The following is a 27,608-nucleotide window of genomic DNA, read 5'->3' on the forward strand; positions in this document are numbered from 1 at the left end:
AGTGGTGGGATTCAGCCAGTTCGCACCACTTCGGGAGAACTGGTTGTTAACTTGCTGAGCAGTTTGGCAAACTGGTTGTTGGAAGAAATCATTAGGGCAAAGAACCAGTTGTTAAATTACTTGAATCCCACCACTGGGTACATTATATTGGGTACATTATAAGACAGACATAGTAGTCATATGAATAAGAGCAGTAACCCCTTTCTTAACAAAGGCAGCCAAAGACCACCACACATCACGATCAACTGTATCCATATTGAGGACTGACAGTCCACAGACATGCTGAAATTCTCTCTTGAATCGTATCAGGAAATTTTCTAAGGGATGTTTGGCTGAAAGTTCCCCAGTCTCACTCCTTGACTTGTCTTTAGAGTTTCGGCCCAACTGGGACACACATGTCCCTGTTGTGGCCCCGCCCTCTGAGCCTGTCCCATCGGAGGAAGAAAGCTCCGAGCATGAGGAAGAGGAGTCAGCCAGGCCTCCCTCTCCAGGCCCCTCCCCTCTGGCATTGTCTCAAGTGCCGGTCGAGGGAGAGGAGACAGCTGATTCGAATCAAGTGATAATGAAACATCATTCCTGGACGCACGCCTCCGAAGGCGTGATAAACGTTTGCAGCAGCTTGGGAGGCGTGCTAGGGATTAGAACTGAGTCACTGGACCACACCCCAGAGACTATATAATAGAGGGTAGTGGTCAAGGATCTTTTGTGACGAACAAAGCAAAACCTTGGATAGTCACTAAAGCCTCGTCCGGAACTGCTGGGAGGAATATTATTTCTGTTTGGACTTTCTTGAACGTTCGTATCTTATCTGTCTGTTTGTGAAAATAAAGTCCCTTGGCAGACGGTGTGTCTATCGCTGCCAAGAGGGAGATAAGAACTGGGTGCGTTCCAAAGTGTTTCCTTAACCCTCGGCTGGCTGTGTTGTGTGTGTGTGGGGACGGGGACAGATCATCTTGTTCGTCACCCCATACTCCATCGTTAACCCACGATGCACCAACAGCTGCAGCAGCAGATACAGCAGATGCTGGAGGCCAATCAGCTTCTGCAACAGCAAGTAGCACAGCTAACTGCCCAACTTGCTTTGGGAAATGCTCCTGCAGCTCCACCTCCTCCCCCTCCCCGTCCGAGATGCCCAGTGAACGTGCCAGATCGGTTTTCTGGGCAGCAGGAGATGTTTCCGGCCTTCTTGGGACAATGCCAACTGTTTATGGCGATGAGGCCGGAGGATTTTCCGGATGACCGGGCTCGGGTGGCATTTGTTATCAGCTCCCTCTCTGGCACTGCCGCCCGATGGGCCACGCCCCTGTTGTTGCAAGATAGCCCCTTGCTCCTGGACTTTCAGGGCTTTTTACAACACCTGCGCACCATGTTTGAGGATCCCCTCCGGGTGCAGACGGCAGCGAGGCGCATCAAGGACCTCCGCCAAGGCAAGCGCCCCCTGCAGGACTATATTGCAGAGTTCCGACTGCTAGGCCAGGATTCGGCTTGGAATGAGGTGGCGCTGATGGACGCCTTCCAGGATGGCCTTTCCGATGAGATGCAGGATGAGCTGGTTCGTGTGGAGGCGCCACCGACCCTCGACGTGCTGGTGACCCAATGCCTGTGCATCGACGCCCGCCTGCAACGGCGACGGCCCCGTCGGGCTCTTCCGGAACCATCGACAGCGTCGGCACCCCCGCGTTTCGCACCGACAGCGCTCCGGACCGCACAGCGTTTTGTGGCGACGGCTGAGGAGCCCATGGAGCTCGGAGCAGCCAGACCTCAACTGACGGCCCAGGAGCGGATGCGGAGACGTCAAGGGGGGTTGTGCCTCTATTGCGGCGAGGCGGGACATTTTGCCGCCTCATGTCCCTGGAAGCGGAGTGGACCGCTCATGCCTGTTCCGGAGTCTCGGCGTGACCAGCCGGGAAACGGGCCAGGCCTGGCCTAGGGGAAACTCTGGGTCAGGCACGTGACCATGCCCCGCCAGAGTCGGCGGCTGTGGACTGTGAGCCCCCTCGGCACCTGATTTTGAACACCCGGGTGTTGTTGGCTATCCGGTCGGAGGGGCTCCAAGCGCACGCGCTGGTGGACTCGGGGGCCACCATGAACTTTATGGACCAGGCCTTTGTGGCCCATTACAAAGTCCCCTTGGTTCCAGTGGACCCTCCGTTGAGGGTTGAAACTATAGATGGGCGGGAACTCGTGGCGGGGCCCATCAAAACCGCTACCCAGCCCTTGCGCCTCGCCATTGGAAACCACGAGGAGGCGATCCAGTTTTACGTAACGGCGGATCTGCACTTTCCCTTGGTCCTGGGGATGGCCTGGCTTCGGGCGCACGACCCTCAGGTGGCGTGGTCGAGAAACGCCATCTCGTTCCCGAGCCTGCAGTGTGTCGACCACCTTCGCCACACCTGCGCCGGCCAGGACGTCTCTGCCCCAAACGTCTCCTTGTCTCCGGAGCTGACGCCCTTCGCCGACGTGTTCAGCGAGAAGGAGGCGGACCGCTTGCCCCCGCACCGACCCTACGACTGTGCGGTGGACCTAATGCCCAACGTGCCCCTGCCCTCAGGACGTCTGTACTCCATGTCGGAGCCTGAGCTGGCCGCCTTACGGGACTTTCTGGAAAAGAACCTGGCCCGTGGGTTCATCCGGCCTTCGACCTCCCCGCTCTCGGCCCCGGTCCTCTTCGTTAAAAAGAAGACGGGGGACTTGCGCCTGTGTTGCGACTACCGGCGCTTGAACGCCATCACAGTGCGAAATCGCTACCCCCTGCCGCTGATCCCGGAGCTCATGGAGAGGTTGCGGGAGGCCTCGATCTTCACTAAGCTCGATCTCCGAGGGGCCTACAACCTGGTGCGCGTGAGAGAGGGGGACGAGTGGAAGACGGTGTTCGGCACTCGGTACGGACACTTCGAGTATACCGTCATGCCGTTCGGATTGACCAACGCCCCCGCGGTCTTCCAGCACTTGATGAACGATGTGTTCCGGGACATGCTGGATCGGTTCGTGGTGATCTACTTGGATGACATTTTGATCTATTCCCGGACCCCGGAAAGTCACCTCCAGCATGTCCGCCAGGTCCTGCAGCGCCTGCGGGAGCACCAGCTCTATGCGAAGTTGGAGAAATGCTACTTCTTCCAGACTTCCATAGAGTTCCTCGGGCACATCATCACCCCCGAGGGCATCGCGATGGACCCGCGCAAGGTGGAGGCCTTGCGCAGTTGGGAATCCCCACGTCGGGTGAAGGACGTCCAGCGTCTGTTGGGATTCGCCAACTACTATCGGACCTTCATCCCGGGCTTCACCACCCTGACCTTGCCGTTGACCCAGCTCCTTCGGAAGAAGGTCCCGTTCCAGTGGGGGCCCCCGCAGCAGCAGGCCTTCGAGGTCCTCAAGCAGGCCTTCCTCACGGAGCCAGTCCTGAGGCACCCCAATCCACACCGTCCGTTCGTGGTGGAGACGGACGCGTCCAACGTGGCGATTGGGGCGGTGCTGCTACAGGCTCCGGTGGATGGCGGCACTCTTTTTCCCTGCGCATACTACTCCCGGAAACTCAACCCTTCCGAGCGCAACTACACCATCTGGGAAAAGGAGTTGCTGGCCATCAAGGCCGCGTTCGAGGCTTGGCGACATCACCTCGAGGGGGCCCGACACCAGGTGGAGGTGCGGACGGACCACCGGAACCTGGAGCACCTCACCATGGCCAGGAAGTTGAACCAGCGGCAGATCCGGTGGTCGTTGTTTTTCGCCTGGTTCAACTTCCACATCACATACATTCTGAGCAACCTCAACCAGAGGGCGGACGCACTATCCCGTAAGCCGGAATACTTTTGCCCCAAGGACTCCCTTCCCCCCCGGACGGTGCTGCCAGCGGACTCCTTGGCCGCGGTCCAGGAACCGGTGGACCTGCGGACTCAGGTGCTGGAAGCGCAGCGACGGGATGACTGGTCGCAGCAGCGGAGAGTGGACGTCGGCCCCGCGTCCCCATGGACTGTGGAGGAGGGCTTGCTCAGACACTGGGGTCGGCTGTACGTGCCCACGAGTCCGCTCCGAGCCCTCGTCATGAACCAGTGCCATGACAATCCCGCGGCGGGGCACTTCGGCTTCTTTAAGACTTTGAACTTGGTGACGCGGACTTTTTGGTGGCCTCGGGTATGGCACGACGTGCATGCCTACGTGATGTCCTGTGTGACATGCCGACAGGCCAAAGCCACGTCCGGCCCCCTCCTGGACTCCTCCAGCCGCTGCCGACACCGGAGAGACCATGGGGAGCCATCTCCATGGACTTCCTGACAGACCTGCCCCTGTCTGCTACGTACACGACCGTCCTCGTGGTGGTGGATGCGCTCACGAAGATGGCACATTTCATCCCGTGCCGCGGCCTGCCCTCGGCCCGCACCACGGCTCGCTTGTTCCTGCAACATATCTTCCGCCTCCACGGCCTGCCGGACCGGGTGGTTTCGGACCGCGGGGCCCAGTTCACGGCCCGCTTCTGGAAAAGCCTGATGGCCGCGCTGGAGGTGCAGGTGTGCCTGTCGTTGTCGCACCATCCGGAGACTGACGGGGGCACGGAGAAGGTCATCGGCATACTGGAGCAGTACCTCCGCTGCTTTGTCAACCAGCAGCAGGACAACTGGGCCGAGTACCTTCCCCTGGCGGAGTTCACTTTTAATAACTCCCAACACACCTCCACCCAGATGACCCCGTTCCATGCCAACGTCGGATACCATCCACGGCTTTTCCCGTTGACCATCATGGACTCCCCTGTTCCCGAGACCCGGGACTTCCTCTCAGAGCTGCAGGCGGTGCAGCAACTGGTGCGGCGGCAGCTGATCCGGGTGAAAGAGGATTATAAACGGTTCGCCGATCGCGCCCACCAGGCGACGCCACCGCTGGAAGTAGGAGATCGGGTGTGGTTGTCCACGAAACACCTCCCCACGGACCGGCCGGTGAGGAAACTGGCCCACCGCTTTATCGGTCCCTTCCCTATCGAGGCGGTCATCAATCCGGTGGCCTACCGATTGACTCTACCCCGCTCCATGCGGCTCCACCCTGTTTTTCATCGGTCCCTCCTGGTCCCTGAGGCCCCCGCGAGCCATCTCCGCCGCCCGCCGACGCCTGCCCCCCCAGCCGCAGCCGACGAGGACGACGCCTCGACATACGAGGTGGACAGTATCCGGGACTCCCGTTGGCTGAAGGGGCGCTTCCAATACCTCATCGCCTGGAAGGGGTACGGGCCCGAGGATTTCACCTGGGTGGACGCGTCTGCCGTTCAGGCCCCTGACCTGGTGCGGGCTTTCCACGAACAGTTCCCGTCCCGACCCCATCCCGACCGTCAGACCCGGGGGAAGGGCCCTGCGGTGGGGGATAGTGTTGTGGCCCCGCCCTCTGAGCCTGTCCCATCGGAGGAAGAAAGCTCTGAGCATGAGGAAGAGGAGTCAGCCAGGCCTCCCTCTCCAGGCCCCTCCCCTCTGGCATTGTCTCAAGTGCCGGTCGAGGGAGAGGAGACAGCTGATTCGAATCAAGTGATAATGAAACATCATTCCTGGACGCACGCCTCCGAAGGCATGATAAACGTTTGCAGCAGCTTGGGAGGCATGCTAGGGATTAGAACTGAGTCACTGGACCACACCCCAGAGATTATATAATAGAGGGTAGTGGTCAAGGATCTTTTGTGACGAACAAAGCAAAACCTTGGATAGTCACTAAAGCCTCGTCCGGAACTGCTGGGAGGAATATTATTTCTGTTTGGACTTTCTTGAACGTTCGTATCTTATCTGTCTGTTTGTGAAAATAAAGTCCCTTGGCAGACGGTGTGTCTATCGCTGCCAAGAGGGAGATAAGAACTGGGTGCGTTCCAAAGTGTTTCCTTAACCCTCGGCTGGCTGTGTTGTGTGTGTGTGTGGGGACGGGGACAGATCAGTCCCATTGGGCACCTGCCTGTTGACTCACTCAGTCTTTAGAGAGGTGAGTCTCTCTTTGTTGCCATTAGACAAATCATAGTAATTTATTTGCTGTCTTGAGGCTAAATCTCTAAAGATGTTTTGACAAACTGACAGATATCAACAAACACAGCCATAATATCCTTTCGCTTTGATATCGCATCAAAGCCTTGTTGGCAAATGTCTTTGCACTGGACAATCTTTCGAACAGAAAGGTTCTCTGTACAAAGAGAAAATCTGGGAAGCTTTTGGGCTAAGCAGGGGCTGTGTTTGCTCTCCTCTCTTTCAGTTGTGAAGCCTTTGCTGGATTCTGTCTGCATTAGGGAAACTTTCAAGCTTGATGGGAGAAGGCTTTGGTTAACTTCCACCACTTCGTATCATTGCTCCTTCAAAGCAGACCCAAAACTCCAGCCATCATCAGGAACACAAGTTATGTTGCTGCTTCTGCTGCTTCTGTTGCCCCAGACAGTCTTGGCAAGTCTCAAAGCCAAATGCTTCCTGACTCTGAAGAGAGATGAGGTGCAACCACGGAACCATTACAGGCCAGGAGAGTTCCTCATTGGTGGCATTGTCTCTGCAACAAAAGCTAAGTTTCAGCCACTAAGCTTCAACAAATCTCCTTTGACTCAACTTTATGGGTAAATCAAAGTTCCTATACCATTCCATTCCATTCTGATTTCCAAAGTTCCAGTCTCATATCTTACAATGAATGGTCCCCTTGATCTGCCAGTTCTTCTTTCTGTCTTATTTGGCCTTGAGGAACCATTTTCCAGCCTGCAGCTGATGAGCTTGATTTGAAATTTGTTGTTGTTGTTGTTGTTGTTGTTGTTGTTGTTGTTGTTGTTGTTGTTTTAAGAAGTATCCACTTTTCTTGACATCCTGAGTAGAGCAGGCTTGTGGAAGGAGAAGAGGTTCTTCTCTTCTACTCTTCCCTCGTCCAATAAAGTGGTCAACATAAAAAAAATGCAGGAATGTTGTAATATTTCTCTGCAGTAAAAATGAGAAAACCTCAATTTTTATTTTTATTTTTTGATTTCTTACCAAAATTCACTAATTAAAAGAGTGGACTTTCCTTACTAGCATGAAACCCATTTGAGTGGGTGGATTAAATGTTAATCAGTTAAACTTCAGTTAAGTTTCTACTTTAGAATTATAGACAGTATACTCATCTCCTGAAATTAATAACTCTTTCTTTTGGTTAACACTTTTATGTGTGTGTGTGTGTGAGAGAGACAGACAGACAGACAGACAGACAGACAGACAGACAGACAGACAGAGAAACTGAAATCTTCATCAAACTGCAGAAATAATAACAATGTGAAAAATAAGGCAAACCTTTTGGTAGAATAAACTTAAAATTAATATGGACATTATGTGAAAACCATTATGTGAAAACAGCTACATTGAGAGCATGGAATAAATAGAACAACTGATACCTTTATGGGTCTCAGCACAAGAAGTATTTAATGGAAGAGAAACAGCAGATAGGGAGAAATGGTTAATATATCAAAAGTTATTAATACTGGATGATAGACAAATTGAGATGAAATCAAGAGAATAATTGACTGCAGAAAGCCACAGTTTGCACTGGTTTCCATCTGCACAGGTTAAAGAAAAAATTAATATGGATTAAGGTCAATTGGAACCAAAAAACAGAATTTGAAACTGAATTGTGTACAAATGATGAACATGTAATAGCAAAAATGTATAAAGTTTTAAAGATATGAAACAGAAGATGAACAGGTTAAAAATTGAAAATTTGGATATAACATTGAGTAAAAGACAATTTGGGTAACTGATAATTAACTTTATACTGTGTCATAATTTAGAGATTTTTTAAAATAAATTGATGTGGTGTTAGTATATGACACCAGAGAAATTATTAAAAATATGCAACTATTTCAAACCAGAGCACAAATTATGAAAATCATGAGGGAATATTTTATTATACAGGGCGGACTTGTGAGGAAGCTAAGAAATTTAGATGCAGCTTCACACAAAAATACAAAGAATTTGAAAGACTGAAATTGTGAAGAAACTAGAATTGCTTTTATTGCAACTTCTGAACAATGAATTAGAAAAGACACGTAGTATATGGATTTTTTAACATGGTAAATGCAACAAGATCATTGCATTCACCACAATGGAAGGCTAATTAAATTTCCATACTGAATTATAAAAACGTCAGAATTTATAGAACTGCCAAATTATCGGTTGAAAAGGAGGTCATTGGAGGTCATTCATATATTTGTAAACTTTAGGGGTTTTTTTCCTGCCAAAAAAGGTTAATAATATCTTCTTTCCACTGGTTATGTTCTAATATATTCATATATTCAGGAAAAAAGCAACAGAGTACTGGAAAATGCTATCCTTCCTTTTTGCCATCCAGGAGATCAACCAGAATCCCAAAATTTCATCCAATGTCACCCTGGGTTACAACATCTATGAAAATTATTTCAGTCAACAAATGACTTCAGAGGCTTTGCTGGACTTGCTTTCTGGTGGGGAGGCCAATGTTCCCAACTATAGCTGTGGAAGGCAGAGAAACACAGTGGCTGTTCTTGAAGAGGCTGATACTGACATCTCCATCCAGATTTTGACCATGTTGGTTACCTACAAAATCCCACAGGTGTGTCTTTGCTGAGAAGAGAATTTTTAGTTCATCCAACCTTCAATTAGACATCCTGGGTTGTAAATGAAGAGCAAAGTTCTATTATGGGAATTATATTAAGTAAAAACGAAGGGAGAAATTGGACCCAAATTAATAAAAAGCATAGAAGAGTTTGGTGAGGTGGCAGGACTCAAAATAAACAAGGAAAAGACCAAGATGTTGGCAAAGAATCTTACAAACAAACAGAAAAATGAAGTGGCGGAAAAGATGGACATGCAGATAATTTAAAAAATTAAATACTTGGGAATTTGGCTAACACCAAGATGTACAACCATCATAGAAGACAACTACATTAAATTATTAGATTTAACTACATTAAATTATTACAAAAAATAAAAACAGACTTGGAAAAAGGGAGAAACCTACATTTGTCTGAAGGATAGGCACCACAAAAATGAATATCCTACCGAAATTGCTATTTTTATTTCAAGCACCTCCGATAAAACTAGGGGAAAAGTTCCTTGAGGACTTATACAAATTGATTCTAAAGTTCATCTGGCAAGGCAAAAAAACCCCACCAAGAATCAAATTGGAAATGCTACAAGACACCAAAAATAGGGGGTGGGGGGTTGGGCTACCAGACTAGGAGCTGCATTACCAGGCCTCAGCGCTCACATGGGTGAAGGAGTGAAGAAATTTGAAGAACAAAAGAATATTGACGTTAGAAGGACACGACTTACAATTGGGGTGGCATGCATTTGTACGGTATGGGAAAAGTAAAATACATAGATACTTCTGAAGGCACTCTATCAGGAATACTCTGCTTTCATTATGGGGAAAAAATCAAACAGAATCATTATATGAAAATACCGGTCTGGCTATCCACGATGGAAGCACTAATACATCCTAATGTTCTAGATCTGGAAAAAATTGTAATGTACAAAGTCATCCTAAATGAAGAAGGGACTTAAAATCAAAACAGGAACTAAACAATCAAGGAATCGACTTCACCTGGTGACCACATATTTAAATACAAACGAGATACAAGAAAGATGCAGAAATATATGGATTTTACAAGGAACCTCTAGAATTCGATCAGATATTGTTAGGGACAGATGGCAAATTAATAGAGAAAAATTATAACTACCTATTGAATTTTAAAATGGAAGAACATGGGATGCCCTCACCACGGTCACTCACGCCCTTGTTACTTCTCGATTGGACTACTGTAACGCACTCTACATGGGGCTGCCCTTGGGATGCACCCGGAGGCTACAGCTAGTCCAGAATGCGGTCGCGCGGGTTGTTACGAGGGCTTCTTGTTACTCCCATGTGACACCTCTCCTGTGCAAGCTGCACTGGCTGCCAGTGGTCCTCCGGGTCCGTTTCAAGGTGCTGGTGCTCACCTATAAAGCCCTACATGGCTTAGGCCCGGGGTACTTGCAGGATCATCTCCTGCCATCCTCCCATCGTCCCATGTGCTCTCACATAGCGGGCCTCCTCAGGGTGCCGTCAGCCAGACAATGTCGGCTGGCAGCCCCCAGGGGGAGAGCATTCTCTGTGGGAGCGCCGCCCCTCTGGAACGGTTTGCCCACCAGGCTTAGGACAGTCCCTGACCTCCTCTCCTTCCGCCGCGAACTGAAGACGTGGCTCTTTTATCAAATGGGCTGATCCATTGGGGGATTTCTACATTGAAATAATTTTAATTAATTTTAATTGGATTTTAATTTTTATGTAATTTTTGAATTGTTGAATGTTTTCTTTTCTGAGTCCTTTGGGAGAAGGGCGGCATATAAATTACATAAATAAATTACATAAATAAATAAATAAATTACATAAATTAATTACATAAATTAATTACATAAATTAATAAATAATAAATAAATAAATGAAACTATGATAGTAGGGGCCAAAAATCTTGGATATAATATAGAACTAGACAATTGGCAAAAACTTTGGGAAAGAAATTACAAACTAACGATGTCAACAGCATACCTTGGTAGTACAGTGGTCTAAAGCACCCTGTTATTAACACAGCTGCCTGCAATTACTGCAGGTTCGAATCTTACCAGGCTCAAGGTTGACTCAGCCTTCCATCCTTTCTAAGGTTAAATGAGGATCCAGTTTGTGGGGGCAATAAGCTGACTTCGTATGAATATACAAAAGTATGAAGGCTATTGCTTAACGCATTGTAAGCCGCCCTGAGTCTCCAGAGAAGGGCGGCATATAAATCAAATTAAAAAAAAAATACAAAAAAAATCCTTTACAAAATGTTCTACAGATGGCATTTGCCACCAGCAAAAATGGCAAACATGTTCCAAAATATATCCTCTGCGCATGTCCAAGATGGCCGCTCCCAGCTGAGCGGCGGCGATACTCGGGGGATATCCCCCGGGTTTTGGGGGTTCCGGGGGCTCGACCAGCTAATTGACCCCCATGTCTGGTGAGGGGAGCTTCTCACCAGTCTGTGTCATCTTCTTGAGAGCTGGTAGCTCTCCAGGACACGATGGCCAGGAACGAGACGGAGACGGCTGCGCTGCGGCTCTATGAGCGGGGAGAGCGCCCTCAGCGTCCTCGGCATCTCCCCGCAGCTGCCGAGCTAGTGGAACGGGCGGTGGCGGCGTCGGCGATGCAGCCCCTCCCTGGAGCTTCAGGGACTCCGAGGGGATGACAGGGGCTTCCTGTTAGACCCAACGGTGGACGGGGATGTTTTAAGAGCTGGCATCGTCGGGATTGGCACTCGCTTTAACACTGGGACGAGCGGCTGGGAGAGATAACATCAGAGAGGCCGGAAAGGGACAGGAGCCTGAATAGGGAGAGCGAGGGGCATCCTGACCATGATTTGAATCAGACCATCAATGTTTGTTTCTTGGAACTGCCGGTTACAGCTATGGATGGGAGGCCCACTTGGAGGGGGCCCACTCCTGGTCCTTCCAGAGGCTCCCCCCCTCCCTCATTTGGATGGGGGTGAGCTAGAAACATTGCTGTTTGATGGTCACAAAAGACCTTGGGCCAGGCTTTTATGCCTTACGTGGTCTATCAGCCTCCAGGAGGCCACTTATCATCTGGAGATGCCTCTGAATAATATGATACGATACTTGTTATGATACCTGCCTCCCATGGACATGGACATCTATAGCCTCCCGATTCGCCTCCCTACTCGCCTAAGGTGCAGCCGCTAGAGTTATCGGAGTCTTCTCTGGGCCCGTGAACCTGTAGATTGGTGGTTTGTCATCAATGCCCCCAATTGTAAGAGGGAAATATTCGGATTTCAAGTCTTTCATGGTGCCGGTCGATGACTGCGGTTTCTGGCCCTTCCCAGCTTTCGTGAGAGGGCAGCTGGTGTTAACATCTGGCCTCGAAGCGGCCTAAGACTCCATCCACTGCTGTGAGAGAGCAGTGGAGTTTACTGACTTGGAATTGATTGAATATCCCTTTCCAGACTTTGGACTATCTTGATTACCCCCAGGCCGTTGATTTTCCCCCGATTGATTGATTGATTGATTAATTAATTGATTGATTAGATGTATTCGCCAACAGAACTTCTTATTCTGCGAGACTCCCCCCTCTCGCAGGTGTGGCCCTCCACTTTATCAAGGGCCTACCTTTATGACGGGCTTTGGCACCCCGAGAGGTGGCATGCTGCAAAAAGGGGATTAAGGGGTTTTTTAGGGAAACTTTTTGATAGATTTTTAAGGGATTTTAAGGGGCGGGAGGGTTGTGTGGGTTTGGGGGTTAACCCACGGGGGGAGGGGTCCGGCCCAGCTGTTAGTGGGGCCACGGAGGGTGCAGATTCCGGGGGTAAGGGGGACATCAGAGTCCATTCTGTCGAGGGCTTTTCTATCAATGTGTTGAGTGGGAGGGGCAGATATGGTGGGAGCAGGGGGCCGCATCATGTAGTGGGGGTGCGCACTCGCTATCTTCGAGCGGTGGCACGCCCCGGTCCCCATAGCCCTTCTCGTATCCCAGGCTGTTCAGACTCTCAGGGCCCGAGCCTTCGGCTGCTGTCGTGCAATGCCAGGTCCGTGGTAAATAAAGCCCCCCTCATTTGCGATCTTATTCAGGAGGGGGGAGCGGACCTGGCAGGTATTACGGAGACCTGGTTGGGCCATGAGGGGGGGGTTCCCCTCGTGGATATGTGCCCACCAGGTTTCTGAGCATTCCATCAGCCGAGAGCTCAGGGCAGGGGCGGGGGGGGTGGCGGTTATTATAAAGGAAAGTCTTGATCCGAGGGAGACCACTGTTCCACAGATAGCCGGATGTGAGTCCCTTTTTGTGAGGTGGGGTCGTGGAGTACAGATGGGCTTGTTGATCACGTACCTGGCTCCCTGCCGCGTGGCAACGGCCCTGCTCGAGCTGCTCAACGTCATAGCTGAGGTGGCGGTTGGTACCCCCAGACTTCTAGTCATGGGGGATTTCAACCTGCCATCTGTCGGCGAAACATCTGAGGTGGCTCGAGAGTTCATGGCTTCCATGACGGCCATGGACCTTACTCAGTTAATTCATGACCCCACTCACACGGGTGGACACACTCTGGACTTAGTTTTTGTCTCTGGTCAGTGGTTGAGTGGCCTTGATACAGGGGATATAGTCATCGAACCCTTGTCATGGTCTGACCACTCGCTCCTTCGACTGGACTTTCTAACCGCTGCACCCCGCCGCAGGGAGGCGGGACCGACCAGGTGGTTCCGCCCCAGGCGCCTGATGGACCCTGATAGGTTCCAGATGGAGCTTGGGCCATTTCCTGAGACTCTGGCTCATGACTCGACTGAGGACCTGGTGGCCGCCTGGGATAGTGCGGCTGCCGGGGCCTTGGACCGTGTCGTGCCTTTGCGGCCTCTGACCCGGCACCGAACTTACCTAGCTCCTTGGTTCTCCGAGGAGCTCAGGGAGATGAAGCGCCGGAAAAGACGCCTGGAGAGTAGTTGGAGGACCAGTCGCTCCGAATCCGACCGAACACTGGTGAGGTCTCATATTAAGACCTACCTAGTGGCGATAAAAGCGGCAAAATCTAGTTATTTTGCTGCTCTTATCGCATCATCAGATAATCGCCCGGCCGCCCTGTTTAGGGTGACCCGCTCCCTCCTCCATCTGGAAGCGCGGGATGACCCCTTGCAGGGCCGAGCCAAGGACTTTGTGCAGTATCTGTATGACAAAATCGCTCAGATTCGGGAAGGACTGGCCTCTGACTGGGTATGTCCGGACGGGATGACTGAGGCAGGTCTTGAGAGTGTTATCTGGGGGGAGTTCGATCCTGTGGCTCCCGAGGACATGGACAGGGTCCTGGGACGGCTGAACGCGACCACATGTTTATTGGACCCGTGTCCCTCCTGGTTGGTACTGGCTTCCCGGGAGGTGACACGAGGCTGGCTCCAGAAGATTGTTAACGCTTCTTTGAGTGAGGGGGTCCTGCCGGCCGCTTTGAAAGAAGCGGTTGTGAAGCCCCTCCTCAAGAAGCCCTCTCTGGATCCGGCTGTTTTGGCTAACTATCGTCCAGTCTCCAACCTTTGCTTTGTTGCGAAGGTTGTTGAGAGTGTGGTGGCGCAACAGCTCCCCCGGTACCTGGATGAAGCTGTCTATCTAGACCCGCTCCAGTCCGGCTTCCGGCCTGGGCACAGCACGGAAACGGCATTGGTCGCGTTGGTGGATGATCTCTGGAGGGCTCAGGATAGGGGTTGCTCCTCTATCCTGGTCCTGTTAGACCTCTCAGCGGCTTTTGATACCATCGACCATGGTATCATGTTGCACCGGTTGGCGGGGTTGGGGGTGGGGGGCACCGTTCTGCGGTGGTTCTCCTCCTACCTCTCTGACCGGTCGCAATCTGTGTTGACGGGGGGGCAGCGGTCGACCCCGAGGCACCTTGCTTGTGGGGTGCCACAAGGGTTGGTCCTCTCGCCCCTTCTGTTCAACATTTATGTAAAGCCGCTGGGTGAGATCATCCGTGGCTTTGGGGTGGAGTTCCATCAGTACGCTGATGACACCCAGCTGTACATCTCCACCCCAGGCCACCCCAACGATGCCCTTGAAGTGATGTCCCAGTGCCTGGAGGCCGTGCGGGCCTGGATGGGGAGAAACAGGCTCCGACTCAACCCCTCCAAGACCGAGTGGCTGTGGCTTCCAGCGTCCCGATATAGCCAGCTGACGCCATCGCTGGCTATTGGGGCGAATCACTCGCCCCCACGGAGAGGGCTCGCAACTTGGGCGTCCTCCTGGACGCACGGCTGTCTTTAGAAGATCATTTGACGGCCGTGGCCAGGGGGGCTTTTTATCAGGTTCGCCTGATACGCCAGCTGCGCCCCTTTCTAGATCGGGACTCTCTACGCACAGTCACTCAGGCACTAGTCATTTCCCGCCTGGACTACTGCAACGCTCTCTACATGGGGCTCCCCCTGGGGTGCACCCGGAGGCTCCAGCTGGTCCAGAACGCGGCCGCGCGGGGGATTATGGGGGCAACGAGGCGCTCCCATGTGACACCTCTCCTGCGCGAGCTGCACTGGCTCCCAGTGGTCTTCCGGGTGCGCTTCAAGGTGTTGGTGACCACCTTTAAAGCGCTCCATGGCTTAGGGCCGGGGTATTTACGAGACCACCTTCTGCCACCAATAGCCTCCCACCGGCCAGTATGCTCGCACAGAGTGGGCCTCCTCAGGGTGCCCTCCGCCAGACAATGTCGGCTGGTGACCCCCAGGGGGAGAGCCTTCTCTGTGACGGCGCCCACCCTCTGGAACAACCTTCCCCCAGAGTTACGTATAATAACAGACCTCCGGATTTTTCGTCGGGCCCTGAAAACCTATTTATTTCAACAAGCTGGGCTGGCCTGAGTTAAATTTTAAATTGATTTTAAATTGGGTTATCTTAATTTCGGCCAAAATATTTAATTATTTTAATACTGTTCTTAAATTTTGTATGCTTTGTTTTTATCTTGGCTGTGCACCGCCCTGAGTCCTATTTGGAGAAGGGCGGTATAGAAATTTAATTAATAAATAAATAATAAATAAATAATATATCGCCAGAGTGCTGGAAATGTAAACAGAAACTGGGGTCCTATCACCATATGTGGTGGACTTGTCCAATGGCAAAAAAATATTGGTTAAAGATAAAAAGGTGGTTAGAAGAAATAATAGCACAGCAAATAGATTTAAAACCAGAATTGTTCTTACTAGGTATACTACCGGGGAAATACAACAAAAGAATTATATATTTAAAATTACATGTAATAACTGCAGTGAGAATTATGTATGCACAAAACTGGAAAAACAAAAGTATACCTATAGATGAAAATGTATTAAAAAAAATACTAGACTGCCTCGAAATGGACAGGTTAACGATGAAAATTAAGGATAAAGAGGAAACAGAGTACTATTTAACATGGGACTTATTTTATAAATGGTTAGAAAGTAGAAACAGAAGTTAGTAAATTTATAATAAAGGATGATTAATGAAATAGAGGTAAATGTATATATAGATATATATAAGCATAATACTATAAGCAATATTAGAGCTGCAGTGGCGCAGTGGTTAGAGTGCAGTACTGCAGGCTACTTCTGCTGATCATCGGTTGCCAGCAGTTTGGCAGTTCGAATCTCACCAGGCTCAAGGTTGACTCAGCCTTCCTTCCTTCCGAGGTGGGTAAAATGAGGACCTAGATTGCTGGGGGCAACATGCTCTATAAACCACTTAGAGAGGGATGGAAAGCACTGTGAAGCGGTATATAAGTCTGCTATTGCTAATATTAGCATTGGATTACATTTTACTACAGATTAAATTGTATAGAGTGACTAGAAGTGAAGATTATATTATTATTGTATATATTATGAGAATATATTATGGCTATAATTATGGTGTATAATATTATGTGTATTCAAAAGAGATTTGATACAGACAGTACACTGTCATTGCAGAAATGGAAATGTGATGTATAACAAAGGAAAATATATAATAAAAAATAAAAATTAAAAAATGAAGGGAGAGGAGTGAATGAGCAGATCCATCTCCTCCTTGGCACATTCCTAATGCTGATTGTGCATCTTGGGTAGCTATTTTCAAGGACAAAATGCTGCACTGAAGTGAGAAGAGAAGCAATGTATGAGCAGAATGACCAGAGATGTCCCTACAGAAGGTTCTTCATTGCTAGAAGTGGAACAATTCCTCCATTAGGTCTAAGTTTTGGGGTTTATGGGATGGCTTATTGGGGAATCACAATAAAACAGTGATTCCTCTTGTTTTCTTTGCAGATCAGTTACAGTTTTATTTCACAGATTCTGAGTGACAAAACACACTTTCCTTTCTTCTACCCAATGCTCCCTGCTGAAGGAGTCCAGTACGCAGGGATGTTGAAGCTGGTCCTCCATTTCAGATGGAATTTGGTGGGTCTCCTTGCTCCAGACACTGAGAATGGACACTGGTTCATGGAGACATTGACTTCCATGCTGATAAAGAATGGTATTTGTCCAGTTTTATCACAAACCTTTCCCACAACACTTCAGGAACCGTTTGTAGACTTGCGTTTATACCTCAGTTGGAGAAAGGTAAATGTCTTTATGTATGGTGCAGACATGAATACATTTCACAAAGGCGTTATAATTATGCATCAAATATTTAAAGAGCTTACCAAACATCTTAGAGGAAAAGTCTTGATCACCACAGTCCGCTGGGACTTCTCTATTTATTTGACAAATAATTACTTTCCCACTGAATACATGCATAGTATTTTTTCCTTTCTTATGAAGAAAAATCAAAGAGCAAAGTATGGTGGGTATGCGAAGTTCTTTTATTTCATGAGACGCTTTGCAAGGAACTCCTTCCTGTGTTCCTACACCAAGGATGCCTTTTCAGTGAAAGGCTGGAGAAGGTTCAGGCAGAGAGAAGAGCTGGAGGCTCCCAAGAAAGAGAAGATAGATCCAATCCTGACTCTGGACACTTATTTCATTTACAACATAATCTGGGCTGTGGCACGGGCCATTATTGCTGCCTATTTATCCAGATCCAGAAGGACAACACGTAAAGAAGGTCAAAACATGAAAACTCCTGTGCTAAAGGCATGGCAGGTATTTCTTTTCTATTGCACAGCTTTCCATTGTGGTTGAGAATCAATTGTACAATTGTAAAAACTGTGTATTCTGACAATAGTCATAATTTGTTCCAAATATAAAAAAATTAATTTGAATTCCAACTTTCTATTGCTTTCCCTATTGTATTTCGTTCACCCTGCTGATTTCTTATGCATATTATTTTTAACAGCTTCTTGGTAAATATTTCAGTTTTCCTCTATCTCTTTCTTCTTTGACTCTTTTCTTTACACTACCCACCCAGTCTAAATAAGTGTAAAGGGGAAATGTCTTTTTTTTTCTTTAATTCACTTCACATGTATTATTTGCTATACTTCTCATTGGTTTTCCAGACTCTGCAGTGACAACTATGTGTGGGAAGAGATAAGAACATCTGATCACCATTTTTTTCATTCTTCTTGTTAGGATATGGTATAAGCCTAACAAGTTGTCCAGGCAATATATGTGTTCTATAACTTTAAATGTATTCTGTAACTTTAAGATGTAATGCTGAGTAATTGTACTGATGAGTCATTGTAACTGACTGCTGACTGACTGCTGACTGCAATTATCCTAATTGTACTGTTGAGTCATTGCACTGCTGACTACACTTAAGTGGATAATTACTAGTGTAAACTGTATATAAGAAAGGAGCCGAGCTATAGTCATTGTTGGACCTGCTCTCATCATTGCTTGACTTACTGCTTGACTTGTTGGTTGGAACTGTTACTGTAGTCGTGTGAAGAAGTGGATGGATCTGCTACCATCGTGATTTGTTACCAGTGTTGAATTGCTGTTTATTACCTACTGCTGTTTGGTAAGAAGATATCTGTAACTTCGGACTGATTTGAATGGCTAAAGACTTGGATTGATAAAAAGACTATGCAATTGTTTTTCACTACAAAGTAAAAGCCTTGTTAAACCAGTTTGTATGTATTGTATTCATTGCTCTCAGTACCGTTTCTCTGTACACTTACTCTGCTGTTTGGTAACACAACAATATCCTTAACACTTCTTCCTTTTAATAAGACTTTTTTTGTATATTCCTCAATACAGATCCTTCATTCCAGCCCAAATGGAGGAGACTTGCCTTAGAATTTTCTATATCTTGTGTAACGTTGCCCATTTTCTCTCCCATTCCAGCTTCATTCCTTCCTTCAAAACTCTCAGTTTTACAATAATTGCATTGATGGGGTATATTTGGATGAGAATGTAGAGCTGATAGCAGAGCTGGACATTGTGAACTGGGTCTTTTTCTCCAATAAGTCTTTTAGCAAAGTGACATTTGGAAGTCTAGAAAGACAAGGATCCTTGGATTTCAGCTTGAGAATCAACCAGAATTCTATCACAGAGATGGAAACATTGAACAAGGTGGAGAAAAGACTTTATACTGCTTTTTTGAACGTCTCACCAAGAGGATTGTAGAATTCAGCAGAAACAAGCTTGGGATGTCATTTCAGTTTTCCAGAGACGAAACATCCTCTTTGATTAGATGTTCAAGTGTCTAGAAGAAATATATTCATAACTATTCCAGTTAAGTGTTTATAGGTGTCTTGCAAGGGAATAACTTTTAGATCATGGAGAAACATGATTCGTTTCACCAAAGCCAAGAATACATTCAACTTTCCGTCAAATACATACACCGAGAAATTAAACTAAACGTTGTAGTGTGAGAAACATTAGAAAATAAATAGGCAAACAACAATCCGTTTGATGAGCTTCAAGTGGTAGGTTCAGGGCAGGGGTGAAATGCTCCCGGTATGGACCGGATCGCCCGATCCAGTAGCGATGGAGGTGGGTGGTTCAGAGAACCGGTAGCAAAAATCCCTGCGCCCTCCCCCCCATTGCCCAGCTGAGCCGTGCAATCATCGGAGACTTTTTTTTTATTTTTAAAAGCATTTTTTCTATAACCTCTTTGGCCGAAAAATTTTTTTCTATAACCTCTTCGGCCGAAAAAATGGTTTTAAAAGTAAAAAAAAAAAAAAGCCTCTGATGATCACGTGGCTCAGCTGGGATCATCAGAAGCTTTTAAAAGCATTTTTTCTACAACCTCTTCGGCCGAAGAGGTTATAGAAAAAATGTTTTTAAAAGGAAAAAAAAGCCTCTGCCGATCAGGCAAGTCAGCTGGGATCATCAGAGGCTTTAAAAGCATTTTTTTTTACAACCTCTTCAGCCGAAGAGATTGTAGAAAAAATGGTTTTAAAAGTAAAAAAAAAAAAAAAAAAAGTTGGCCACGCCCACTCAGTCATATTACCCACCACCACCAAGCCTTGCCCACAGAACTGGTAGTAACAAATTTTACATTTCACCACTGGTTCAGGGGTGAAATCCAGCAGTTTCTGAGAACCAGTAGTTTTCCAGGTTCTGGAAATTTTGAGTAGTTCGACAAATACTTGATTTGATATAAATCAAATAAAAAAAAAATACTACCTCTGGCTGGCCCCAGAGTGGGGTGGGAATGGAGATTTTGCAATATCTTTCCCCCAGGAGTGGGGCAGGAATGGGGATTTTGCAGTATCCTTCCCCTGCCATGCCCACCAAGCCACATCCACAGAACCAGTAGTAAAAAAATGTTGGATTGCACCATTGGGTAGGCTACTAATGTAACAAAGCTAAGTCTTGATCTGAAAGTCCTGAAATTTTTCCTTTTATTACATTTAGGATATCTAATTCATTTTGGGGACTTTATTTCTTTCTTTCTCTTTGCCCAGCCCCTGCCTCCTTCCAGGTGTGTGGAAAGCTGTCCTCCTGGATTCATGAAGGTGGCTCAGGAAGGGAGGCCCATCTGCTGCTACGATTGTCATCCTTGTCCTGAAGGAACCATCTCCACCGAGGAAGGTGGGTGACAGCAGGAGAAATGGGCGGACTTTGGGTAGAAACTTACATTTTCAAAGAAAGTGCAATTTGAAAAGATTAGCCAGAGTGGGCCTGATCCTTTGGAGAATTGATTGAGATATACATTTATTTCATAGTGAATTATAAAAAATTACCTTGGAGGCTAATCTGACATATAATCAAGCAAACAGGGATACCGATCATGGATAAAAATATAGGATAAATCAGGATTGAGTATTATGAGAAAGATGACATATCTTGTTCTTTATCTTTTACAACACATCTTTGATGCTTCAGATTAATATTTACCTCATTGCTCTAAATAGTGAGCAATTTCAGATTCCGGAATATAACGATTTGAACCTTGACTGGATCTTTGGAAGAGGATTGATCAGATTCTTGCAAGTCTCCATCTCTGATGGGAACCATTTCTTCAGACAGTCACAGTTCACAGTTTCAGATTACCTCAGAACCCAAGATTCTGGAAACTGTCTTTGATGCTTCCAGAACTCCAGGACTTTTCTCTGTTCCTCTTCCATTCCCTAATCCTTCTTGCTATGTTCACAATCCGGATTAGAGTACTTCCAAATTTCAGTCCCTATACTGAACAGGGAGGTAGGCCTGATGAACTAAATTGACATTTTAACTCCTTGATTAACTCGTAAATTATTAAAAGGAGAAGAGTGTTCTGCTTCTGATTTCAATTATACAGTCATCAACCTGGTTGCTGAGAAAATTAACAGTTTATTTAAGATCGAGGAGGTAACAACAGGAAAACGTCATGTACAAGCTTGATTCCAATTAAAAGGAAAATCATGTGTCAGGGTTACTTTTTAAGTCAGGCCTGTCACTGCGTTTTTGTATTTGCCAGATGAGCTCTTATTTTTGAACTTTCAGACTTACCGTAGCTTGCCAAGTTCTTATCAGTAACTACTGCGCATGTCTACATTCTTTTCTTCTTCTCTAAAAAAAACTTTTCTTTGTTCTCTAGCCAAGAGAGGTGGCCGGGAAAGCTTTGCCAAGATGTAACTAGATGTAACTAGATGTAATTAGATCAGTAAGATGTTTTATTTTCTTTATAACAAATAAATGAGTTTTTCTTAGAAAATATATCTTCGGATTTATTTATTTATTTATTTATTTTTTAATTTGATTTATATGCAGCCCTTCTCCGGAGACTCAAGGCGGTTTACAATGTGCTCAGCAATAGCCTTCATCCTTTTGTATATTTATACAAATTCACCTTATTGCCCCCACAACTGGGTCCTCAATTTACCTACCTTAGAAAGGATGGCAGGCTGAGTCAACCTTGAGCCTTGGCGAGATTCGAACCTGAAGTAATTGCAGGCATCTGGTCTTAATAACCAGCTTAATAACAGGGTGCCTTAGACCACTGTACTACCAAGGCTCCTTTTTCTTAAAGTATACTTCAAGGGAAGGTCACGATCCATTCTCTAATCAAGGTGCAATTACCCAAAACCAGAATGGGATTAATTGCCACCCTGACAAGGCCAAAGGATTTATTCCTTTGCTAAATGAATCTCATAGAGCTGTGATGGCGAACCTATGGCAAGTGTGCCACAGCTGGCACACAGAGCCCTTTCTGTGGGCATGCAAGCCGTCACCCAGTTCAGCTCTACTGAATTTGGGGATGCGTGGGGGGGAGGGCACATGCAGGAGACATGTGCACGTGCATGGGGGTCACGTGCACATGCGTGAGGGGGTGGAGGTTGTGCGTGCATGTGCGGGGGGCAGGAGGAGTGGGAGGAGCTGTGCACATACCTCCGTGGCCCATTTTTGGGCCCAGGAGGCTGAAGGGAGGCCTACTAGGCCCAAAATGGGATAGCAGGGGGTCACATGAGGGGGACAGGAGTTGCAGGGGGTCAGGCATGCATGCACAGGGGGGTGCATTGCATTATGGGTGCTGGCATGCATGAGTGCTGTCGTTCGCTCACACACACGCTTTTGACACACGAGAAAAAGGTTCGCCATCACAGTCATTGAGTATCTTTGCTATCCTCTTCATTCTATCGGCTATTCATGGGGACTGAACAACCTTAGGTATAATCCTCTAACTCAGTGGGTCTCAACCTTCCTAATGCCGTGACCCTTTAATACAGTTCCTCATGTTGTGGTGACCCCCAACCATAAAATTATTCCTAAAACCACTGAAAATATGTGTTTTCGGATGGTCTTAGGCGACCCCTGTGAAAAGGTCGTTCGACCCCCAAAGGGGTCCCAACCCACAGGTTGAGAACCACTGCTCTAACTGATCCATCTGTTCCGGTGGTACCATTTTTTGGACAGTCTCAGGTGTCTCCTGAGGCTGACATTACACAGGTTCTGCTAGAGGCTCTTCTTTAAAGTCATTGTATGAGTCCTGGCCCACAATGAGGAGAGGAGAATCAAAAGTTGAGGTTGAGTTAAACTTCCTTCTTGACCTTGTGGAAAGATGACTCATTACTATTATACAAAACAGAAGAATGCATTTTGATGTCCTCAATTCATATCCAACACATTTTTATGGCCAATTCAACCTAACATTTCTTTTTCCATGGCAAAAGTTTATCTAGCTGACATAAATTATGCTAAGTGATTCTTCACATGTACTTCATTCCATTGTAGGCTGGATCTCATTGACACCTTAAAGCACTGAGAAAAGTCTGGGCTTCAATTTTCAACAGATTCAGCAGTGGAAATATAAAATGATGGAACTTCCTTCCTTCCTTCCTTCCTCCCTCCCTCCCTCCCTCCTTCCCTTCATCTTTTCTTTTTCACTTCTCTCTCAAAACATTCATTGATGAAATGGTGACATTAAAAAAGAAAGGAAATATTAAGATATTCTTGCTGGAGGGAAAGAAAGAAACATATTGACTTCATCTACACACAAACATTCACACTAACCACAATTCTAGCCAAAAAAAAAATGCATTTTATTAAAAAGACATGTTAAAAGAAAAACCTACTCTTGTTCTTTTTTTCAGATGCAGAAAAATGTGCCAAATGTCCAGAAGATCAACATCCAAACAGCAACCGGGATCACTGTATTCCAAAAATTATAAACTATCTTTCTTATAAGGAAAATCTGGGGATCATCCTGACTTCCATTGCCTTGTTCCTCTCTGTAAGCACAGGCTTTGTCTTGGGGATCTTCATTAAATTCCTGGAAACACCAATTGTCAAAGCCAACAACCGGGACCTCTCCTACATCCTCCTGGTCTCTCTCCTCGTTTCCACCTTGACCTCCTTCCTGTTCATTGGCCGGCCAACTAGAGTCACCTGCCTCCTCCGACAAATGGCCTTCAGCATCATCTTCTCCATTGCCATTTCTTCAATCTTGGCCAAAACCATCACAGTGGTGTTAGCCTTCTTGGCCACCAAACCAGGGAATAAAGTGCAGAGATGGTTGGGGAAGCTCTTGGCCAACTCCATTGTACTTTCCTGTTCTGGTATTCAAGTTGTCATCTGCAGCATCTGGTTGGGCACTTTCCCCCCATTCCCTGACTCTGACATGCAATCTCATTCTAGAGAGATCATCCTACAATGCAATGAATGCTCTGTCACCATGTTTAATGTCGCCCTTGGGTACATGGGCTTCCTGTCTGCTGTTTGCTTCACAGTGGCTTTCCTGGCCAGGAATCTCCCTGGGGCCTTCAATGAAGCCAAGCTGATCACTTTCAGCATGCTGGTTTTCTGCAGTGTCTGGGTGACTTTTCTACCAACCTACCTGAGCACTAAAGGGAAATACATGGTGGCCGTGCAGGTGTTTTCCATCTTGGCCTCCAATGCTGGTTTGCTGAGTTGCATTTTCAGCCCAAAGTGCTATATTATTATTTTTAGGCCAGATCTGAATACCAAGGAACATTTGATGTCAAAATAAAATAATAAAGAAAACTTTAACAAATCTGTTATTTTCCAGAAATGTCATTTAATAGCCTCAATGAACTGTTTTTGCCCATTTAATAATTATTTATTAAACCTACTGCAGTGGTGGGTTGCTACCAGTTCACCCCGGTTTGGGGAAACTGGTAGCGGCGGCGGCGGGAGGCTCCGCCCACCCACCTGGATGTCTCTGCGGATGCGTAGAAGCTTCTGTGCCTGCACAGAAGCATCGTACACACACACACACACACACACACACACACACACACATGTGACCACAAGCGAACTGGTAGCAACTGAATTTGAAACCCACTACTGTATATATGCTGCCCCGCTCATCTAGAGGAGACTCTAGGTGACTTGCAATCAAGAAAAACAAGGTGAAACTTTAAAACATTAAAAGAATAAATAGTATCACTACATTGTTCTAAACTTGACAAAGATGGGAAGGAAGGGTGCAAGAGGCACATGTAGAAGAGGTATTCCTCCTATTTATGCAATTCCTCCTATTTCTTTTCTTCCATATTTTAAAAGAAACCAATAGCAATGCACCACATCTTATTTTTAGTCACACTAATGTGGGTAAAATCAGTTTCCAGATGAATTGGATTGTTTAGCAGGCCAGTTAAGATATAAGGCATATGGCCTTGCAGCTCATAGTGACCTGTGGTAAATTTTATCAGAATGTTGCAAAAAGCAACCCCTGAATCTGAAGATGCAAATGTTTCTTCTAATTAAAACCATTTTTCTTTGTAGATTACAGGAGGGCAAGTTGTTTTCGTAGATTTTCACGGGTAGAGGTATGCAAGTTTTGGTGTATTCGGGTCTTTTCCTGTGTAAGATTGAGAGTATCTTGGCGATGTTTCGACGAGGTCTCACTCGTCATCTTCAGGCTGGTATCTTCGGCTTCATGCTTGTGCGAGCAAATCGTGATCGGAGATGCCGTCTCTCTATAAATACTGATGGGGAGGTGGGGAGTGCTGGCTTTGTTGTTGTAAGCGGGTTGGTTGGCTGTGTTGTTACATCTTGATTGGTAGATGGAGTTGATGTTTGCAGATTAGTCGGCTATTTCATAACATTCTGTGTGGCCGAGGTCCTAGATGTGTGCCCATTAGCCTTTTGTGTTGTAACGACCTGGGTAATGGGTTGTGTGGTAGCATCCTGAGCTCTAGTGTTCTGACCTCCTGAGTCCTATGCTGCAACATCCTGGGTAGTTGGCTGTGTTGTAACATCCTGAGCTTTAGTGTTGTAACATCCTGAGTTCTGTGATGTATTGTCTTGAGCAGATGGCTGTGATGCAACATCCTGGGCTTTGGTTTGGCTCCGAGTCTGAGGTCTTACCTAAAGGGGCCTTCACCATGATTCTTATTGTGCACCAACTGTGCCTTTTCCCAGACCAAAGGCCTTGATCATGTCTTGTTCACTTTCTGATTAAATTATTGCACTGTGCTGTATATTTGATTCTCTTGAAGACATAGATTGATCAACACCCTCCTTGAATTCCAAAAGGCCTCTACTCCTCCAAAATTCCGGAAGGATGATTCTTCTCCCTACTGTTTGGATCGGATAGGGTTGATGCAGGATGAGAATGTGCTGGGATGTAGAAGAAAAAGGTTGTTGTTACACCAAGTAATTCACCTTTGTGTTTTATTTTTTTGTGCTTGTTATTGATAAACTTGTACACATTGGGTGCTTTGGGTTGGCTGTAAGATTGGTTTAAGGCAATCAGCCTAAATGAGCCAAAGCGATGCAGTGGTTAGAATGCAGTACTGCAAGCTACTTCTGCTGACTGCCAGCAGTTCAGCGATTCAATTCTCACCAGCTCAAGGTTGACTCAGCCTTCCATCCTTCCGAGATAGGTAACCCATATTCTTCGAGGCAATATGTTCACTCTATAAACTGCTTAGAGAGGGTTGTAAAGGACTGTGAAGTGGTATATAAGTCTAAGTGCTATTGCTATGTGTGTGTGTAGAAAAACACTCAATCTCTCCCCTGGCTCAAGCTGATGAAGAGAGGAGAACTTGTGGCTCAGAGGTTAATACAACTGCCTAATATGCAGGCAGTCGAAGTTCGAATCTGAGTAAGGGTATGGTTAGCTGATGAGAACTAAATAGCTTGAAATAGATCTATACTAGTCTCCCTTTATTTCTTTATCAGCAAAATATAAAGTATGTATGTATGTATGTATGTATGTATGTATGTATGTAGGTGCCTATTTACCATTTACTATGGTCTTTCTTGAAATGCAAAAAGAGAGACTATAAAATAAAGACTGCTTTATTTTTTCAGATGCTCAAAAGTGCACCAGGTGCCAAGATAACCAATATCCAACTGAGAACCGAATCCAATGTATCCCTAAAAGAATAACCTTCCTGTCTTATGAAGAACGTCTAGGTATCATCCTGATCTCTTTTGCCCTACTCTTGTTCCTAACTGCAGACTTCACTTTAACCATATTCATTAAATACCTAGAAACTCCCATTGTCAAAGCCAACAATCGGGATCTCTCCTACATCCTCCTGGTTTCCCTCCTGCTTTGCTTTTTGTCCTCATTTCTCTTCATTGGACAACCAAGGAAAACCACCTGTCTTCTCAGACAAACTGTGTTCAGCATTGTGTTCTCAGTAGCCATGTTTTCTGTGTTGGCCAAAACAATCACAGTGGTATTAGCCTTCCTTGCCACAAAACCAGGGAACAGAGTGAAGAGATGGTTGGGGAAGAGCTTGGCCAACTCCATCATCATTTCTTGTTCTGGTGTACAAATTTTCATCTGCTCCATCCTTTCCCTGACTCTGACCTGCACTCCCAGCCTGGAGACATTATCCTTCAATGCAATGAAGGCTCTGTTACCATGTTTTATATTGTCCTCAGCTATATGTGTCTCCTAGCAGCCATTTGCTTTATTGTAGCTTTCCTGGTCAGGAACCTGCCTGGAGCCTTCAACAAAGCCAAGCTGATCACCTTCAGCATGCTGGTCTTTAGCAGTGTCAGGATCTCCTTCCTGCCCACCTACCTGAGCACCAAAGGGAAATTCATGGTGACTGTTCAGGTCTTCTCCATCTTGGCCTGGGCTGTTGGGATGCATCTTCTTCCCCAAGTGCTACATTATCATCCTGAGGCCAGATCTAAACACTAAGGAACATCTCATGAAGAAAGTACAGCACTGATATTAAAAAAAGTTTTTAAGGTTCATGACATTTGTTTTTTCGTTGCAGTTATTATTGGGCTTGTACGCTTCCTTTGTATCAGTTTGACCATTAAAAGTACTTAAAACCAAAGCAAATAAACTTATGAAGAGTGTAAAACTAATAA

At 46.6% G+C, this 27,608-nt stretch overlaps 1 pseudogene; it reads left to right on the forward strand.

Annotated features, from left to right (window-relative positions):
- The first annotated feature begins 1,504 nt into the window (after positions 1-1,504).
- LOC139309863 (vomeronasal type-2 receptor 26-like) lies at positions 1,505-27,432 on the forward strand (annotated as a pseudogene).
- Positions 27,433-27,608: the final 176 nt, after the last annotated feature.

This window comes from Pituophis catenifer, unplaced genomic scaffold, assembly GCF_029215685.1.
Source record: "Pituophis catenifer annectens isolate HBS135680 unplaced genomic scaffold, rPitCat1.0.hap2 SCAF_2, whole genome shotgun sequence".
NCBI lineage: Eukaryota > Metazoa > Chordata > Lepidosauria > Squamata > Colubridae > Pituophis > Pituophis catenifer.